This window comes from Phacochoerus africanus, chromosome 6, assembly GCF_016906955.1.
Source record: "Phacochoerus africanus isolate WHEZ1 chromosome 6, ROS_Pafr_v1, whole genome shotgun sequence".
Classification (NCBI taxonomy): domain Eukaryota; kingdom Metazoa; phylum Chordata; class Mammalia; order Artiodactyla; family Suidae; genus Phacochoerus; species Phacochoerus africanus.
Genome location: NC_062549.1, coordinates 29,584,753 through 29,602,673, shown reverse-complemented (window position 1 = coordinate 29,602,673; position 17,921 = coordinate 29,584,753). Strand labels below are relative to the sequence as shown.

The 17,921-nt window shown below is 39.2% G+C and overlaps 1 non-coding gene across 1 annotated transcript; it reads left to right on the top strand.

Moving 5' to 3' along the window:
* The first annotated feature begins 17,572 nt into the window (after positions 1-17,572).
* On the top strand, positions 17,573-17,674 carry LOC125130202 (U6 spliceosomal RNA). The gene has a single exon (XR_007135697.1). It is a non-coding gene; the product is annotated as a U6 spliceosomal RNA (small nuclear RNA).
* Positions 17,675-17,921: the final 247 nt, after the last annotated feature.

The following is a 17,921-nucleotide window of genomic DNA, read 5'->3' as shown; positions in this document are numbered from 1 at the left end:
GGTGGGCAAAAAGAGCTGCCCTCCAAAACTTGGCATTGGTTGGTTCCTAAGGCAGGGAATGGTTGATGTGATATGGAAGTTGTCCTGTAAATGAGGGGGGAGGGCAATGGGAAGCCGGAATAAGGGAAGTCTTGGGTCTGTTCTGACCAAACACTGTTGAAGCAAAAGCCAGATCCATTGGACTACCTTTTTCATTTCCTTAGCAGATTGTATTTAGTTACATATATATTTGTGTATTTATTTATTCATTTACTCATTCATTCATTTTTTTAGGGCCACAGGTGCAGCATATGGAAGTTCCCAGGCTAGGGTCAAATCAGAGTTATAGCTGCTGGTCACAGCCACAGCAACTCCAGGTTCAAGCCATGTCTGCAACCTACACCACAGTGTGGCAATGCCAGAACCTTAACCCACTGAGTGGGGCCAGGGATCAAACCCCAATCCTCATGGGTACTAGTTGGGTTCATTTTCACTAAGCCACAGCAGGAACTCCCCCCTTAGCAGATTTTAAAACACATCACTAAGCCTTTCACCATAAGTGAGAAATCAATTTTCAAAGAACTCCCTTTTCTGGATATAAAAATGTTTTGGAATTTAGAAATAAAATCTTCCCAGAAATAGAGGAAGATTTAGCACACTTCATGTACATCAATGAAAAGGGGAAATCAAGAAAAAAATTTACCAGTTTCTCATAAAGATTTTCATGACTTCAAATTTCCTTTTATATTCTGTAAGTTATCATAGGTCATGGTGTCAAATTTACCAATGCCTAAGTCAAAATATTGAGATTTCTTGCATCTATATCACTCGAGTCTTTATCATATGACATTGTTTTTAATAACAGCTTTGTTATTAAATACTTCACATACTCTGTAACTCACTCGTGTAAAATGTACAGTTTATTTTTATTATAGTGACACAATTGTGCGACTGCCACCACAATCAATTTTAGAATATTTTCATCATCCCCAAAGATCCGTACCCGTCAGCACTCTCCAATTTCTCCCAAATCCCCCAGCCCTAAGAGCTTTTTTTAAAGTTATGATTTCAAAAGTAAATCAACGAGTGAGTTTAAATTACAAACTAAAGTATGTAAAAGTTTTATAATTAAGATTTGAATCATTTGGGAGTTCCTGTCATGGCTCAGCATTCATGAGGATGCAGGTTTGATCCTTGGTGCTCAATGGGTTAAGGATCCAGCATTGCCATGAGCTGTGGTGTAGGTCGAAGACGCAGCTCAGATCTAGTGTTGTTGTGGCATAGGGTGGCAGCTGTACCTCCGATTCAACCCCTAGCCTGGGAACCTCCATATGCCGCAGGTGTGGCCCTACAATGCAAAAAAAAAAAAAAAAACCAAAAACCAAAAACTCAGCATTATTGACTTGTGTATCAGATGGCTGGGGGCCCAGGTGATGCTCATGCTGCTGGTTACTGGGGGAGGGAAGGAAAACATGCCATGCTTTGAGAACTACCGGCAAAGAAAGTGGTCAAGAGCATCACACTCCATCAGTGATGGGCAGAGGGGTTGGCACACACCAACACCTCGTTTGCTGGATTGAATTGAATATTGATAAGTCACTTGATTTCTGTGCCAAACAATATTTGAGAAAGCTATGTCAGTCTTGGGCTTTCATTCATTTTTAAAAACTAAACTTCATATCATTCTGATTCACTTTCCAGAGGCAGACTGGATGTGAATTGGAAACGACTTGAAGCTATAATGCTCCAAACATGCCTATTTTTGTACAATTTCCTTCTGAAAGTACCAGAAATTCTCCCCAAAAGGGCATTTCTATCCCACTAATTCTCAGGGGGATTTAGTAGTTTGAGTAGCTGGGAAATTAAAACCAAGCGTTTAACTTTTCTGATACCACTTTAACCATTGGGAGGTTTACTTACCTTTTTTTTAATCTGGCAGCTCCCTCTATTGATGCTCCTTCACACTATAGATAAATCTTTCATTTAACATTTCTAAATTACATTTGGACTTTTCAAAAATACCCATAAAATTTACATTCTCTGTTTTGCAGTAAATCTTTTTAAAAAAAATGATTTAGGTCATGTTAAAGATGATCCAACTAACAACACTTCACAAATCTCAGATTCGGAATAATTTAAAAGAAATGAGCACTTTGAAAGGAGAAGATTGTAACATGAATCCAGAACCCAGAAGTGATGCAGTAAGTGCACAGGGTTTGATTTGGTTATAGAAGCTTACTTGAAGGACTTCTTAAAGGACCTTGAGCAGAACCCTAATAGCTTGAATTCCATGAGCCACTCCTTGACTGCCCCCTACTGGCTAAATTTCAGAGGGCTGACCAGTGAAGCGTACTTGGTCTTAAGATTTTACCAAGACATCTGCAGTGAGACTTTTTTAAAGGTTTTCAGATCTTTTAGAAGGTTTGTGTGATCCTTATTTTTTATATCTCTATATACCCAAGAGTGATTTCTTTTAATTATATTTAATCGTCCCTGATATAGATCTTGGCTTTTCCTGTGTACTAGTCACTTTGTTTAGAGGGTTTTCAATAATAATAATAATAATCATCATCATGATGATGAAGGCACTCAACTCAGGAATGACTACAGACGAGGAATTCAGCGTATTGCATCTTCAGTGAGAAAGCCTCCCCCCCCCTTTTTTCTTTTTGGTCTTTTGTCTTTTTAGGGCCACACCCATGACATGGAGGTTCCCAAGCCAGGGGTGGAATCAGAGCTACAGCTGCTGGCCTATGGCCACAGCCACAGCAACGTGGAATCTGAGTCTTGTCTGTGACCTACACCACAGCTCATGGCAACACCAGATCCTTAACCTGCCAAGCAAGGCCTGGGATCAAACCCATGTCCTCATGGATACTAGTCAGGTTCATTAACCACTGAGCCACGATGGGAATTCTGTGTCTTCCCTTCTTATAACTGAATGAAAGATGTGATTTTCTGAATGCAGGGGCTGTCACAAAGCTGCAAAGTTGATTTTTGTGACTAATGCATTACATGTCATTGGGTCATTTTATACTTCAGTTTATCTACACATTTTGATAACCACCAAATGTTGGCTTATGGAAAAAAAATGTATTGGGAACTAAACTGCTTTAAGATTTCAAGGAATATCAGTGAGATGACAGGTCTTCTTCAAAATTAGGGGGTGGGTGTCAAGTGTGGGAGTTGGCAAATGTGGGAGTTAAGTTTAGGGAGGTGATGTGGATTTAGTCTTTAAAGGCCTTAAGTGGAAAATTGTAATTCTTGTATCCTGAGTTTCTTGGCCTGTGAACTGAGATTGTGGGTGGGAACAGTTTAAGTAGAGATAATGTCTTATAAGCCAAGGCCATTTGTCTCCTGTGTTCACTTGTCACAAGAATTAAAACAGAAGGGCTGACTTAAACTCTAAGACAGGAAGTTGTTAGAACAAAGTTGCAGCCCTATGCATTCTCAGACAAGGTATTTCTGCAGAATAAAAATCCAAGAATAGAACTTGCACTATAAACCCGAGAGTCTAAAATAATGTAATTTAACTCTATTTTCTCTGAATCTAAATAAATCTGAGCCCACGTCACATTGAGTTATCAAGACATTCAGTTTTAGTCATTATTATTCTGGGATTCTCCTACCCTAGGTTCAAGGGAGGATCCCAAGAATCTTGTACAAAGTAAAGTATTGGGAATGGCACCTCTAGTTATCCATCCTCCCCGATTGCCCTGACAATTATCCACACCCAGGTGTGTGTGCTCTGCCTTCACCCAGCCACACTGTGGGGAGGAGATGAAGGTCTCCACTCCTTCTATATCCTGCCACCTTCCTACCCTTGTCCTGGAGAATCACTGCTCTCAACACCTGCTAATCACCTCCCACCTTTTGGGTCACTCATCATAATCTCCTTAATGAGTTCATGTTATCATTATAGCCAAGATGAAGGGATTGTCTTCTAATAATCTCTTCTAGAAGACTTCCCAGAGGACCTCCCTGGAGCCAGACAAACACCAAGGCAGGAAAAATAAGGCAAAGAATAAATAGAACTGTTCCTGTCCTGATTTTTCCTTAGCAGTCAAATTAAAACTAGTATTGCAACATCAATTAATTATTCTTCAAAATTAGGGGGAAAGGAATGAAATGAGAAAGATAAAGAGGTGGGGGAAGCTGGAAGAAGATGTAGTTAAAGGGTATTATTTCTTTGGGTCTTTGTAAGTTATTGTTTAGCTTATTTATTTATTTTTGCTGCCACCTGCTGGTGCACAGGGATTCATAGTGTTACAAACCAGAGGGAGAAAACTGACCCTTCAATGCATTGTAGCCCAAACAGATTTATAAAGTTCGAGAATAAGCCCCTTCAGGGAATCATAATCATTAAAGGATAATGGTAGAATACTAGAAACACTTTAAATACAAATCAAATTGTAGTGTAATGGGATAGAGGTCTATACAGAGAGAAAAGAGGTGAGGAAGTGGATATATACAATGCCAGAGTTCAGTAGGTTGGAGCAATAATGCTGCTAACAGTTGGGAGATTTCATAAATATTGTGGATGCAGTTATTCTTAGGGTCTTCTGGGCTCCTGTAGTTATTCACACTATTGTGGAAGATAAAGTAATCCCAGAGTACATTTGAACTGCTAAATATATGTCCCACTGAAAGCGTGCTCATTTCTTGTCCATTTTGCTGTTTAAAACATCATCATCCAGAGTTGATGGAATCTTCCTTTTTGAGAAAAGCAGGCAGTATAAAACCACTCTTATATGCCACCAGGGAATAAATCAGTACATTCTACAGTCTGAAAATTAGACTCCACACTACACACAGTAGCCTGAATTTGCAGGACTGCCTTGATGTCAATCAGTATATAGTCTGGAATTAATATACTAGGAGGTTTTATCCAAAACCAAAACAAAGAAACAAAGGGTTCTGCACAGAAGCATGTTGGTATGTTCTTGACCATTTATGGAGTGAGTCAAAACCTAGGCTATAAAAAGATTTCTCATGATCCTGGAGTTAGCAAGGGCTAAACTATTTTCTGACAGAATGGCCTTGTGGAAGGCCAAGGGCTCAAGAGCACCATCAGGGGTGATCTTGAGAGGTTTCAAGTCCACAAAACAAGCCAGCTGCTACTGAAGACGGTGCTGTCATGTAGCAGGTTAAGCAACTATCTCAACCTCACAAACTCAGATTTCTGAGCTCATGATGGAGTCATGTGTGTGGAGTTGATGATAAACTATTCAATATTGCTGCTTGAGTGAATTCAACATAGTAATCAGAGAACATAGTCAGTGAACTAGGGATTAGTCAACACTTTCAGTCCCAAATGACTCTCAACTTCAACTAGCTTAAACAAAATAGGAATTTGATGGTTAGCAGGATTCAGCTGAAGTTTATGTAGACAAATCACAGGAAGATCAGAGACCTGGCTGGACCTTAGAAACAATTAAAATAAGGGTCTTGTTTGGGTGCTTTCAGTGTTCATCTGCTGTGCTTCTCAATTCATAACAACTTCATCTCTAGTGTAGAAAGCTTTTCTTCACAGGGGGCATTATGCCCTCTAACAGCTCCTAGATCTCCGTGCCCATCACTCCTGCCACTTAAAATTCTTAGGGAAGATTATCGACTGGCTTGAATCAGGGGCCCATGCATGAACCAACCAACTGAGGCCACAGGTAATGTGGAGTAACAGTTAAGAACAGAAACTCTGAATTCCTATGGCCTAGGCATGATTTTGATACTTACTAATTCCAGTCTTGGACCATCTACCCAACTTCTCTGTGTATCAGTTTTCTCATCTGTCAAGTGGAGCTATAATAGCACCTAGTTTAGAAGTTTATTGTAGGAATTAAAAGGTACATTATATGTAAGGTGCTTAAAACCATACCTGACAGAAAATAAGCACCAGTTAAGTAGTTGTTATTCCACTATAATAGCAGGTCTTAATCTTGAGCATACATTAGAATCATTCAGGAAACATTAAAAATAATACTCAATAACTTGGTCTCATCCTGGATAATTAGTTCGGGAGTACTAATTATCCTACCATCAGTACTTTTAATATGCTTGTCAGAAAATTCTATGTGCATCCAGGATTGAGAGCTACTGCACTAGATTATAAGCTCCACAGATGGAGGGATTTTATGTCTACCATTCAATCGTGAGGGCCTAAAATAATGCCTGGCATTCAAAAGGCACTCAAAAGTATTTGTTGAATGAAATAATGAAACAACAATAGGAACTGCTATATCTAGTTGAAGGAAGGTGGGTGTGTGTGTATACATAGGTTCACATACATTACAATTAGAAAGAATATTGGGCCCACCATAGAGTGCAACACTCTACACAACAGCACTTTTTATTCATGCTATTCAAAATGTACAGGTAGATATCTCTTCCCTCATGTTATCAAAATAGGCACAGACATGTACATACATGCTAAATAGCATGTTTTGTTTTAAGCCTTTCAGTAACTTCCCACTGCATTAAAAAAAAAAAAGTTACAGGCAATTCTCATTAGTCATGATATGTTCTACAAAGTCACCAGGAACAGTGAGTTAGTGAATTCCTTCTGGGTAATCAATAGGATTAGGTTCCTACAACCTAACCCTGGCCAATATATTAGCTTTGTTGTATGCATGATTATATATATATGTATATATTATATATATATACATGTATGGCTCATGTCACAGCTTTCTCGCCCATATAAACACTAGACAGTACTTCAGTACTATTCTTGGGACCATTTTATTTTATTTTTTAACAGCTTTTATTTGTATTTATTTATTTATTTACTTTTGCTTTTTAGGGCCACACCCATGACACATGCATGTTCCCAGGCTAGTGGGTGGAATCAGAGCAATAGCTCTCGGCCTACACCACAGCTCACAGCAACGCCAGATCCTCGACCCACTGAGCAAGGCCAGGGATTGAACCCGCATCCTCATGGATACTAGTCAGGTTATTTCTGCTGCACCACAACCACAACTGCAACTCCCTTGGAGCCATTTTAAACAGTGAAATTACCTACAAAAAGCACAAAAATGGACAAAACAAGGTACAAAATGTCCTGTGAAAAGGATCCTACTTCACAGTCTGAGAGCTGAAGCAAAAAGGCAGAGCATTTTTGGTTCAACCTCAGCTGGGAACATATACATCAATTTTGGGAATGTGACCCCAATTTTTTCCCCGTGCATGACCCACTATGATTGTCAAAGTACTGTGGGTGTTGATTTGGGGGTTACAAATAAATTTCAAGTAGGAGGTAATTTCACAAATACAGAATCCATGAATAGTGAGGATCAGCTGTATTTAACATGATAAAGTCTAAAATCCTTAACCTGGAATTCACATCTCTCTGTGAGCTGGCTCTGTTTATTTTTTCAGCCTTAATTCCATTCCTCCCCAGTTCTCCCCTCCTTGCTCTCTCCTTGCCTGTCAGGCTGAAATACCCTAGTTCCACTATCCTGCCCAGCCACATGTTCTTCTCCCCCTGTTTCTGTTGACTTAACCCAAGATTTACCAGAAGCATGAATGTCTCAGAAACTGCATGGGGCAGAAGAGAAGAACTCTTCTCAATGCATGTGTATATATCTGGGGATTGCCACTCCCAAGCCTTTTCATATTAATTACCTGCATTAAAAGCACCTTACTTGATGAATTCAGTGACAAACCAAACTAAAGAAGTCTGTGTGGGTAGGGACAGTAGAGAGAGTGTTATTACATGACAAAGTAACTAAAGAGTGTCAAGTGCTATGACCAGGCCAAATTTGATATGAATAAATCTACCATGGCTTTGGAAAGTTCATGGTCAAATATTTCTCTACTTCCCATGAGATAAGGTCATGATTGAGAATAACAATTTTGAATTATTCCTTTTCTCTATGAAATAAACTGTGGGCTAGAGTTACATAGAAGTTGCATGATAAAATTCAGTTCCAAGGATTGATTTCCAACTTTCTAAAAAAAGCAAAGCATGCAGAGGAGTCTGCTTTAAATGACAACATTATTGCTCTGATGACTTAGTTATGCTTCGCATAACTTGGCCATACACTTCTGAGTTATATGTATGAGGTATATATGTATAAGTGTGTGTTTATATAAGTGTGTGTATGTATATTAATATATACTTTAAGGCAGTTATAATTCCCAATTGTGTGAATCATTTTACAATTTGAAGAAAACCAAAAGTTAAGACAAAGGACCTGTAGTCCATATGTGTGTGTCTTTACAGTTTTCGGAAGGAAAACAGTGAGTCTGGCTTTTACTTTCCTCAGTAAGCTATTTGGACATAAAATGTGTGTTTTCCTCGATGAGTCCTTATTGTCCTTAGCTTCTATTTTGGAATCTGCTGTCAGGAAATGGATTTCTAATTGTCTTTGTAACCAATAAAGAAAGGTTTAGAAAACCAGATGTTAACCTAGGAATTAATTTCAGCACAAAGAGCATATATAGAAAGATGCTTTTCCAAGTTTTTCACACAGTCAGTGTTCAAACAAAATAATTTAAATTGGTCTTCAGTAAATGTATACTTCACATGCTTTGGGTGGTGAGGAAAGTAATCAAGATGACCCAGCAGATTGCCCATATTGCAAAAGTCCTTGGTTGTCCCCAACTAAATAATTCATGGTTTTCCTTCACCCTATATTATTCTTAATTTAGTTCCCATAAATAGGAAATACAATAGGGAAATACAGGCCATCAGAGCATATCTTACGACATGTTCTCATGGTATCTAGGTCAGTCCACTCCTATTCCAGATCTCAAGGACTGTCAAAGATCAAGGGCTCATAGAAGTTGGAGGCTTGATCTAGCACCTTTTTAGCAGGACTGAACAAAAGAGATACCAAGAAAGAAATCTAGAGGGAAGAGGCTAGTGCCTCTCTGCTCTTGTTCTTTTTTTTTTTTTTTTTTTTTTTTAGTATTAATTCATTTGGACCCATTTTTTTCCATCAGTGGCTTCTAAAAGAAAGTTTGGTTCATTTTCTTTTTTTTTTTAATTTTAATTTTAATTTTTTCCACTGTACAGCATGGGGACCAAGTTTCACTTACATGTATACATTTTCTTTCCCTCCCTTTGTTCTATTGTGATATAAGTATCTAGACATAGTTCTCAATGCTACACAGCAGGATCTCATTGTAAATCCATTCCAAGAGCAATAGTTTGCATCCATTAACCCCATGTTCTTGATCCCTCCCACTCCCTCCCTCTCCTCCCGGGCAGCCACAAGTCTATTCTCCAAGTCCATGATTTTCTTTTCGGCAGAAATCTTCATTTGTGCTGTATATTAGATTCCAGTTATAAGTGATATCACATGGTATTTGTCTTTGTCTTTCTGACTCATTTCACTCAGTATGAGAGTTTCTAGTTCCATCCATGTTGCTGCAAATGGCATTATGTCATTCTTTTTTATGGCTGAGTAGTATTCCATTGCATATATATACCACATCTTCCTAATCCAATCCTCTGTCAATGGACATATAGGTTGTTTCCATGTCTTGGCTATTGCGAATAGTGCTTCATTGAACATGTGGGTGCATGTGTCTTTTTTAAGGAAACTATTGTCTGGATATATGCCCAAGAGTGAGATTGCTGGATCATATGGTAGTTCTATGTATAGATTCCTAAGGTATCTCCAAACTGTTCTACATAGCGGCTGTACCAGTTTACATCCCCACCAGCAGTGCAGGAGGGTTCCCTTTTCTCCACAACCCCTCCAGCACTGGTTATGTATGGACTTATTAATGATAGTCATTCTCACTGGTGTGAGGTGGTATCTCCTGGTAGTTTTGATGTGCATTTCTCTAATAATCAGGGATGTTGAGCATTTTTTCCTGTGCTTGTTGGCCATCTGTATATCTTCCTTGGAGAACAGTCTATTCAGGTCTTTTGCCCATTTTTCCATTGGGTTGTTGGCTTTTTTGCTGTTGAGTTGTATAAGTTGCTTGTATATTCTAGAGAAGCCCTTGTCCATTGCATCATTTGAAACTATTTTCTCCCATTCTGTAAGTTGTCTTTTTGTTTTCTTTTTGGTTTCCTTGGCTGTGCAAAAGCTTGTCAGTTTGATGAGTTCCCATGGGTTTATTTTTGCTCTTATTTCTGTTGCTTTGGGAGGCTGACCTGAGAAAATATTCATGATGTTGATGTCAGAGAGTTTTGTCTATGTTCTCTTCCAGGAGTTTGATGGTGTCTTGTCTTATATTTAAGTCTTTCAGCCATTTTGAGTTTATTTTGGTGCATGGTGTGAGGGTGCGTTCTAGTTTCATTGCTTTGCATGCAGCTGTCCAGGTTTCCCAGCAATGCTTGCTGAATAGACTTTCTTTTTCCCATTTTATGCTCTTCCCTCCCGTGTCAAAGATTAATTGACCATAGATGTCAGTGTTTATTTCTGGGTTCTCTATTCTGTTCCATTGGTCTGTATGTCTGTTTTGGCCCAGTACCACGCTGTCTTGATGACTGTGGCTTTGTAATATTGCCTGAAGTCTGGGAGAGTTATGCCCCCTGCTTGGTTTTTGTTTCTCAGGATTGCTTTGGCAATTCTAGGTCTTTTGTGGTTCCCTATAAATTTTTGGATTATTTGTTCTAGTTCTGTAAAAAATGTCATGGGTAATTTGATAGGGATTGCATTGAATCTGTAGATTGCTTTGGGTAGTATGGCCATTTTTACAATATGGATTTTTCCAATCCATGAACATGGAATATCTTTCCATTTCTTTACATCTTCTTTAATTTCTTTGATTAATGTTTTATAGTTCTCAGCATATAAGTCCTTTACCTCCTTGGTCAGGTGTTTTCCAAGGTATTTGATTTTTTGAGGTGCAATTTTAAAAGGTACTGTATTTTTGTATTCCTTTTCTAATATTTAATTGTTGGTATACAGAAATGCGACTGATTTCTGAATGTTAATCTTATATCCTGCTACTTTGCTGAATTTATTAATCAGTTCAAGCAGTTTTAGGGTTGAGTCCTTAGGGTTTTCTACGTATAGTATCATGTCATCTGCATACAGTGACAGTTTGATCTCTTCTCTTCCTATTTGGATGCCTTTTATTTCTTTTGTTTGTCTAATTGCTGTGGCTAGGACTTCCAAAACTATGTTGAAGAGCAGTGGTAAGAGTGGGCATCCCTGTCTTGTTCCGGATTTGAGTGAGAAGGCTTTCAGTTTTTCCCCATTGAGTATAATATTTGCTGTGGGTTTATCATAAATGGCTTTGATTATGTTCAGGAATGTTCCCTCTATACCCACTTTGGGGAGAGTTTTGATCATGGTTGGATGTTAGACTTTGTCAAATGCTTTTTCTGCATTTACTGAGATGATCATATGTTTTTTTACTTTTATTTTGTTAATGTGGTGTATGACGTTGATTGATTTGTGTATGTTGAACCATCCTTGTGAACCTGGGATGAACCCCACCTCGTCATGGTGTATGATCTTTTTGATATGTTGTTGGATTGGGTTGGCTAAAATTTTGTTGAGAATTTTTGCATCTGTATTCATCAAAGATATTGGCTGATAGTTTTCTTTTTTGGTGGTATCTTTGTCTGGTTTTGGAATTAGGGTGATGGTGGCATCATAGAATGTCTTTGAGAGTGTTCCTTCTTCTTCAACCTTTTGAAAGAGTTTAAGGAGGATGGGCATCAATTCCTCTTTGTATGTATGGTAGAATTCGCCTGTGAAGCCATCTGGTCCTGGACATTTATTCATAGGGAGTGTTTTTATGACATATTCAATTTCATTTCTAGTGATCGGTTTGTTCAGTTGATCTATTTCTTTTTGATTCATTTTGGCAGGCTGTAAGATTCTAGAAAGTTGTCCATTTCTTCCAGATTGTCAAATTTGTTGGCATATAGTTGTTCATAGTATTCTCTTATGGTTTTTTGTATTTCTGCAGTATCCGTTGTGATTTCTCCTTTTTCATTTATAATTTTGGTTATTTGGGTTCTTTCTCTCCTCTCCTTAGTGAGTCTAGCCAGGGGTTTGTCAATTTTGTTTACCTTTTCAAAGAACCAGCTCTTGGATTTATTAATTTTCTCTATTGTTTTTTGAATCTCTATTTTATTGATTTCCTCGTTGATCTTTACAATTTCCTTCCTTCTGCTGACTTTAGTTCTTTTTTGTTCTTCTTTTTCTAATTCATTTAGGTGGAGGGTTAAGTTGTCAATTTGAGATCTTTCTTCTTTTTTGAGGTAGGCCTGTATCACTATAAATTTCCCTTTGAGCACTGCTTTTGCGGTGTCCCATAGATTTTGAGAGATTGTGTCTTCATTATCATTTGTCTCCAGGTATTTTTTAATTTCCTTCTTGATTTCCTCATTGACCCACTGGTTTTTTAGTAGCATGTTGTTTAGTCTCCATGTAGTAGGTTTTTTCTGAGTTCTTTTCCTGTGGTTAATTTCAAGTTTCATGCCATTGTGGTCAGAGAAGATACTTGAAATAATTTCTATGCTCCTAAATTTGTTGAGGTTAGCTTTGTGCCCCAAAATGTGATCAATTCTTGAGAATGTTCCATGTGCACTTGAGAAGAATGTGTATTCTAATTTTTTTGGATGTAATGTCCTGAAGATGTCAATTAATTCTAGCTTTTCTAGTTTCCTTTAGTTTCTCTGTTGCTTTATTGGTTTTCTCTCTAGAGGATCTGTCCATTGGTGTGAGTGGGGTATTAATGTCTCCTACTATGATTGTGTTCCCATCAATTTCTCCCTTTATGTCTGTTAATATTTGTTGTATGTATCTGGGTGCTCCTATATTTGGGGCATATATGTTGACGATAGTAATATCCTCTTCTTGAATGGATCCCTTAATCATTAAATAGTGTCCTTCTTTGTCTTTCTTTATGTCTTTTGTTTTAAAGTCTATTTTGTCTGATATGACTATTGTAACTCCTGCTTTCCTGTCATGTCTATTGGCATGAAATATTTTTTCCCACCCTCTCATTTTCAATCTATATGTGTCCTTTGTCCTAAGGTGAGTTTCTTGTAGGCAGCAGGTTGAAGGTTTTTGCTTTTTCATCCAGCCACTCTGTGTCTTTTGATTGGAGCATTCAGTCCATTGACATTTAAGGTGATAATTGATAGATGATTATTTATTGCCATTTTAAACCTCATTTTCCAGTTGATTCTATGATTGTCCATCCTTTCTCTCTTTTTTTGATTGGATGGTCTCCAATTATTTTCTGCTTGAATGTTTTTCTTTTCATTTTATGCGATTGCAAGGTTTGGTTTTGATTCGTGGTTGCCCTGTTTTTTAAGTATGTTAACCTCTTCCTATAATTGTGTGTTTTAGCCTGATAGTCCTGTAGGTTCAAACACTTCATTACTTGCTAAAATTAAGAAGAGAAAAAAAATTTTTTTAAGTCTATTTATTTCCTTACTTCCCTTGCCCACATTTCATTATTTTGATGTCTCTTTTTTTCTTTTTAATTTTATTTTGTTTTACACATGTTCATGATTAAATCTGTATGCTGGCTTATTTGAGTGACTGCTCTCTGATTGTGGTTTCCTCAATTCTAGTTCTTCCTCTTTTTTTTTCCGTTCTTTTCTTTTTGGTTTAGAGAAGTCCTTTCAATATTTCTTTAAGCCTGGGTTTTGTATTGCTGTATTCTTTTAGCTTTTGTTTGTTGGAAAAAATTTTCATTTCCCCTTCTATTTTAAATGATATTCTTGATGGATAGAGTATTCTAGGTTGCATATTTTTTCCTTTCAGCACTTTAAATATCTGTTTCCATTCCCTTCTGGCCTGTAGAGTTTCTGTAGAGAAATCAGCTGATAACCTTATGGGGGTTCCCTCATAGGTAATATCCTGCTTTTCTCTTGCTGCCTTTAGGATCCTCTCTTTATCATTAACTTTTGCCATTTTTATTATAATGTGTTTTTGTGTGGATCTATTTGGGTTCAACCTGTTTGGGGCCCTCTGTGCTTCCAGTATCTTGAACTCAGTATCCTTTAGATTTGGGAACTTTCCAGTGATAATTTCTTCAAATATATTTTCCATTCCCTTATCTTTTTCTTCTCCTTCTGGAATTCCTATTATGCATAGATTGGCCTGACTTATATTATCCCATAGGTCTCTTATATTGCTTTCATGTTTTTTCATTTGATTTTCTGTCTTCTGTCCTGTTGGGGTGATTTCCATTATTCTGTCTTCCACATCACTAATTCATTCTTCTGCATTATTCATTCTGGTTTTTATTGCCCTTAGCTCAGTTTGTATCTCTGCAAATGAATTTTCTAGTTTTTCTTGGCTCCTCCTTATATTTTCTAGTTCCTTTCTGAGGGCGTCTGCATTACTGTTCGTATCTTCTCTCAATTCCTTCAGTATTTTCACTATTTCTCTTTTGAACTCAAAGTCTCTCAGACTGCAGAAGTCTATTTCATTGTTGACTGCTTTAGGTGAGTTCTCCTGTTGGTTTAACTGGGAGTGATTTCTCAGCTTCTTCATCTTGGTTGTTATTTTCTTTTTCTTGGTGAAGGTGTACTCCCTGTGGCCAGGCAGGGTTTGCCCTGGCACTGCTATGGAATGTTTCCCAAGGGCTGGTGGTGTTGGCCGGTCTTCTTTGAGGCAGCATGGCTTTTCCTGAGTGTGGGCAGGGCTGGCAGGGTCTCTCTGAAGCAAAGAAGGACTTCCTGAGGGCAGGCAGGACTGGGAGGTCTGCACCGCGATGGAGGCAGATTTCACTCGGCAGGGCAGAGCTTGCTCTGGTGTTGGGCTGTGGGGCTCTTGAAGGAGGCTGGCGGTGCTGGGCAGCTGTTCCACAGGAGTGCAGCACTCCCTGAGGGTGGGAGCAGCTAGATGGGCTGCTGGGAAACCCAGGGGCGCTTCCCCAGCACAGCCAGAACAGGCAGGACCCCCCCACACAATGGAAGCAGAATTACCGTCTCCTGCTGGAGCTTACTCTAGCTTTTCTGGGCTGCAGGACTCCTCCAGGGGGCTGGTGGTGCTGGGCAGCTGTTCCACGGGAGTGTAACACCTCCCGAGGGCGGGAACATCTAGCCAGGCCACTGGAAAACCAAGGGGCACTTCCCCAGGGCTGCTGGGACTGGCAGGACTGCCCCGCAATGGAAGCAGATTTTGCATGGTCGGGCAGGGCTTGCTCTATTGTTTCTGGGCTGCGGGACTTTTCCAGGGGGCTGGAGGTGCTGGATGCTCTCCAAGGGGGTGTAGCCCCTCCAGAAGGCAGGCAGGCCAGGGCAGAGAAAGCCCCTGAGGTGGTTGGCTTCTGGCAAGTGGTGAAGCTAGCCCTCTGTGATGGCAGGCAGCCTCAGGTCAGGCACGCATGCAGGGTAGTGGGGGGGATGCACTGGGAAGCACTGCTTTCTGCTAGCTGGTGGGCAAGTGAGCTCACTGTGGCACAAGGAGTATTCTATGGTGGCTCGCCCCTCCTCCTCTCCCCTCCCCAACACTGGCACCTTGTCTCCTGCGGATCTAGCTCTTCTCCCAGGTTCCTTCTGTTGTGGCTTTCCACTCCCCCACCCTTAGCATATTGCTCCCTCCACCTGTGATGCTCTGCTTCCTGGTCCCCCAAGCAGTCCCTGCACTGTCCACCCCAGCCCGCTCCTGGGGACTAAGCTCCAGAGCCGAGGTCTCAGTGCCCAGCCCCCACCCAAGCATCATGGTTTTTGGTGACTGTGCCAGTAGTTCAGATGATCTGTTCGGCTCTCTGCTTTTCAGATCTTAGACCTACTGCTGCACAACAGGAGGGTGAGGTAGCCCACATTTGGTCATGGCTGGTGTGAGGAGAAAGCCTCAACAGGACTTTTGGCACTATGAAATTTTGTAGGACTTGTAGTCCTACAAACAACCAGCAGATGTGACAGTATGAGGAAGCTAGCATCTAGCATCCGAATGACTTCCCCCAGTGAATACTTCACCTTCTAGGAATGCACTTATGATGGTCCTGACAAGTTCAAGAAAAGATATGGAAGGAGGGTGAATTTTCCTATGTTTTCACTGTAAAATTTCAGTGATGAACTTAACATATCCAGAAAACAAATTCTTATTCACACCTTCCCACATTTCTGGATAAAGGTGCAGATGTCATCATCAAGAAAGCAAAATAAAAACTTTTGAGTGAATCCCTGGAAGCCACTGTCCACAGGATCGTGCAGCTTCATGAGTAATGACACAACCAGCATTAAGTACATGGTATCAGGGAACTGCAAAGACAAGCTGAGTGATACTGTTTCAATACAAGCAAGTGCTAAGGAGCCATGGCATTGTGACTAATAACAGCCCTGCTACATTTATTTCAAAGTGGGAGATATGAAGTTCACTGGAAATATTACATTTGAGAATAAAGAACACAAAAAGATGGTTCCTGGACCTTAACAGGAAGAAATGGGGTGTGGAACCTATGAAGGTTCTTTACTTGCACTGATTGGACAGTAAACAAACATGTACATACCTCCTCCCTACCCATGTTTTAATTTTCATTGATAAATCACTGTAGCTTCTACAGGTCCATAAATTTTGTAGTACCTTTTTTTTAACCAAATTGTTTGTTAGACAGGAGCCCCCCAAAACCACATCTGCTTGCCCAGGATCCTGCACACCTTAGAGGCAGTGCTTCACTTGATTTTTTTGACCAACAAATGAAGATTGTCTCCACCTTTCCCTGAGAAGTCACCTGAGGAAATGCCATTTGTCCCTCCCTCTCCTTCCCAGGGCAGCACCAGAGGAGTGAGCAAGAGAAAAGGAGAATAGAGAGAGGAAGATGACAGCCCAGACTCACATATACACGCTTACACCTTTGGGTCTGTAGATCGTGCCTGAGACAAAGTGACTGAGAAGTTATAAAATTCAACTTGGATGAAGTTAAAGGAGATTGCTACCTTCAAGAAGAAAATGAAAGCAATTACTAGAAAATTTAAATCATATGATTATATCTCGATTCTAGCTTCTGAAACCTCAGAGGAGATTCCATGAAATTATAGTTTCCTTTCTTTTTTCATTCTAAAAATTACCTGATTTTATGAATAGCCACCATCCCTTTGGAAAACTTATCCAGGTTAAATGTAGTGTTTGTTTTTTTTAACTCCAAAGATAATTCACTCTTAGTCCCCACCAAAAAAATATTAAATAAACCAGGTGTGTAGCTAGAAGAATCCATGAAAGCTAAAAATGCCTGTTGGACAGACTAAAACTCTAAAGAACACCTGAAATCTTAAGGCAGTTATGAAACACATCGTTGATGTAATCCTTACTATGATTTATTTCTGTATTTCTCACTTATACTTGGCATAATTAAGGAAATGCTGAAGAGTGTTGCACTCAATGGCTTATAAACATGAATATTTAAAAGGATTTGATACTAACATTCCTCATACTTATTACATCATTCTTTTAATGTGTAGAGTGCTGATGAGTCAGAATATAAATGTCAATTACAATAGACCTAGGTATTTCAAGTCTAGAAATATTTCTTCCATTGTGTCTATAAATGCACTTACAAGAAATAATTCAGAAGAGCTGCTAAAGTTAAGATAGTTTTCTTCTGTAGAAGAGTGTCAAAATTTTGATTGTGGCATTTATATCACCTAGACCTAAATATGATGATTTTATTATTCAAATCTAGGGTTGAGAAGTATGTCTCAAAGCAGAATATAGTGCTCACTTCCGCAGCACATGTACTAAAATTGGAACGATACAGAGAAGATTGGCCCCTGTGCAAGGAAGACACGCAAATTCGTGAAGCGTTCCATATTTTAAAAATAAATAAATAAATAAGAGCTGAATATAAATGCTGAATACCTGTACCTGTATCTATATCTGTCTCTCTCCATTAAATCTTTAGCTATTCATAGCTGTCATAATGTATTATATGCTCTCTACACATTCGAAGAAATCTGTAAAATCTCTGATGCCTAACTCAGCTCCTCTTTCCTATCAATCAGTATGTGCCAAGGAATTAGCTAGTTAATCCCTAATTTCATTTGACGCAATTAACTTGAACCA